The sequence below is a fragment of the Halichoerus grypus genome, chromosome 14 (assembly GCF_964656455.1).
Source record: "Halichoerus grypus chromosome 14, mHalGry1.hap1.1, whole genome shotgun sequence".
In the NCBI taxonomy this organism is placed as follows: domain Eukaryota; kingdom Metazoa; phylum Chordata; class Mammalia; order Carnivora; family Phocidae; genus Halichoerus; species Halichoerus grypus.
The window spans coordinates 91,183,984-91,187,052 of NC_135725.1; the positions used below are offsets into that span (position 1 = coordinate 91,183,984).

At 58.8% G+C, this 3,069-nt stretch overlaps 1 non-coding gene across 1 annotated transcript; it reads right to left on the reverse strand.

Moving 5' to 3' along the window:
* Positions 1–2,293: 2,293 nt before the first annotated feature.
* On the reverse strand, positions 2,294–2,419 carry LOC118546118 (U6atac minor spliceosomal RNA). The gene has a single exon (XR_004922450.1). It is a non-coding gene; the product is annotated as a U6atac minor spliceosomal RNA (small nuclear RNA).
* Positions 2,420–3,069: the final 650 nt, after the last annotated feature.

Sequence of the window (3,069 nt, forward strand, 5' to 3'; positions counted from 1 at the left end):
TTTTGTCCCATAAGACTTTTTCACTTTTCTTAATGTGCAGCTCTTTTCGGGGTGGGGGCTGGAAGCTCACCGGCCCTTCTGCTGCTTGGGCGGCCCACTCTGGCAGAAAGCTCATAGTTACTAAAAACTACTTTTTCTTACTATGAAAGTTACTATTTGTGTTAATTATTGACAACGTAAAGCAAATAGGCAAGGATCATAAACCACCTGGGTTCGTGCTACCGCTGACATTTTGGGGATTATCTTCTAGTATATTCATTAAAAATAAACTCCATTTTGGACCAGTTCAAGCATGTATGAACATAGAATCTTGCTGGCTTTATCAGTCAACTTTAAAAAAATAATTTTTTAAAATTGTTTTTAAAGATTTTATTTATTTGACAGAGAGAGAGAGAGGGAACACAAGCAGGGGGAGTGGGAGAGGGAGAAGCAGGCTTCCCGCGGAGCAGGGAGCCCGATGCGGGGCTCGATCCCAGGATCCTGAGATCATGACCTGAGCTGAAGGCAGACGCCTAATGACTGAGCCACCCCTGTGCCTCCCAAAATAATTTTTCTTTAAAGATTTATTTAGAGAAAGAGCGAGCACGCATTCAGGGGGAGAGAGAGAATCCCAAGCAGACGCCCCACTGAGCGCAGAGCCCGACGCGGGGCTCAATCCCACGACCCCGAGGTCATGACCTGAGCCGAAACTAAGAGCTGGTCGCTCAACCAACGGAGCCACCGAGGCACCCCTTAAAGATTTTTAAGTAAACTCTACATCCAACCTGGGGCTCAGACTCCCAACCCTGAGATCAAGAGTCACACGCTCTTGCAGACTGAGCCCGCCAGGTGCCCCTCAGCTTCACCTGTTAACACATCTTGTTTCCTGCGTCCGTCCCGGTTTGTTTAGTAGAAATCCCAGACGCTTCATGATCGAAGCAGTGAATACACACGGGCCCTATAAGAGAATTTTCCAGAAGCTTCGGCACTGAACCATTTTCACACCTGAAGTTCTTTAGTCAAATACCTGATGCCCAGCTTTCCCCAGTTGTCTTAATATCTTCGTGGATGTGTACCTGTGTGTACGTACATGTTCCTACGTGCACACCCCCACACAGCATCTGCCATCACCGCACACGTGTGCGTGTTCACATGTGCTCCACAGCGGGTCGGGGTGAACCAGGGCCCCAGCAAGGCCCCCACCCACATTGGTTGGTTGAGCTCTAGAATCTTGGGGTGTCCTCATTTGTCCCTTACCACGACTCGGAACACCCATGTGTCCCGTTGGCTCCCAGGTCTGGATTTGCAGGTTGTCTGAGGGGCTGTGGACCAGCCTCCGACCCCGGCTCCCGGTAAGCTGGGGAACTTGCTTTTCATAGTGAGCGTGAGGTGGACGGTGCTGCGTGCACTTTTAACATGGGACTGTGGATCAGGTTGTTTTTATTTAACTTGACAAACAGCTTCCTGGGTCCTTAAGTGAGCCCTACACGTGGAGCTTGCAGTGGCCCCGTGTGGGGCTCCGTCCCTGGGAACGTCAGGATGTCACTTGCACAGTGAGCGTGTGCACTGCGACCCAGCAGGTCCTGCTGTGAGCTCGCGGCGTCGGCCACGTGGCCGTGATGCCCTCGCCTGGCACCTGCGTGATGGCCGATCAGGGGCTCGGGGAGGGCCCGGCGCTGAGCCGCCAAGGACGCGGGGACTCTGCTGGAGGGCAGGCTGTGTTCCTTCAGCAAGGGCCGCTGGTGCCGGAGGCCCGACAGAGCGCCTGCTGTCCACTCCTGCACCTCGGCCCAGGCGGGGGAGAGGGTGCAGCCAGGGGCTGCTTGGGCCCCGGAGGAGACTTGGGTGGGGGCAGGAACAGCATGACTCTCACAAATGCAGCATGCCAAAGGTTTTACTTGGCTCGGCGAGGACACCTGTAAGACGGTACAAGCAGTCCAAAGGAGAGCTGACCACACTCGCCCAGGAAACGGCCGGCAAGCCCGGGGACAGTGACCCGGGCCGCGGGGCAGGTGCGCTCCTCTGTGCGGTCCGCTCCCTGCGCTGATGGCTCTGCCAGCCGGGAGGCGGGCCGGCTCTCATAGGGCCTTTGTGGGGGAAGCACCGGCCAGCGGACGGCGGCGGGGGCGCGGGGGACGCAGGGGGCCACGGAGGGGCGCGGGGGGTCCTCAGCGCACCGCGGCCGGGTAACAAGTCCCGGGTGCTGTGGCCATGCCCGCGGGACAGCCCCGCCGATTCCCGTCCCCGGCGTGGCCCTCCCGCCCTGACCCCGGCTCCTGCCCCGCCGACCCGCCCCCCAGCACACGGGGACCGAAAAAAACGTTGGTTAGATGCCACGAAGTAGGTGGCAATGCCTTAACCGTATGCGTGTTGTCAGGCCCGAGGGCCTCTTCCATCCTTGTCAAGGGGAGTGCTAACCTTCTCTCCTTTCATACAACACGCCTTTGCTACCGGCCGCCCGCTATTTATGGCTCCGCGAGCGCGCCGCTTTTCGCTTACGGCGACTGAGGCCGGGAAGGGGGGGCCGGAGGGGGGGGCTAGTACCGAAACGGTGCGCCGGTGGGGCGCCTTCCCACAGCGCGGAGCCGCCACTGTTCGCATACTATCGCCCAAATCCCCACAGTCGCCGCCGCGTGTGGAAAAACTCGCCATTCCCTGCCCTAATGTATTCATAAAACCAGCCAATCAGAAGCTGGGAGGGACATGCGGAAGTCCCGAGCGTCCCTCAGAAAACGAGATTCCCCCGGAAACAAAACAGGGCCCGCACGCACTTCCTACACCGACACGCCTTGCGGACGGTCGGGCAGAGACTCGGAACTTCCTGCGGAAATGGAGGTGGTTTGGAGCGAATCAGAGGACGAGGAATGGAGATCCGCTCCACGGACTTCCGGACGCGGCCCTGCGCTTGGAACTGTGGGTGCTGGAGGCGAGGGCGTGCAGGGGCGCGGCCTGCGCATGCTCCGAGCCCTTTTTTGCACGGCTTAGCGCCTGCTCCATGACCGCTGCGCACACTCCCCGGGCCGCGGGTTCGAGCTCCGGAGCGGGCCGGTGTGCGCGCAGCGGGCCTCCGTGTCTCCTGTCTGCCCTTTC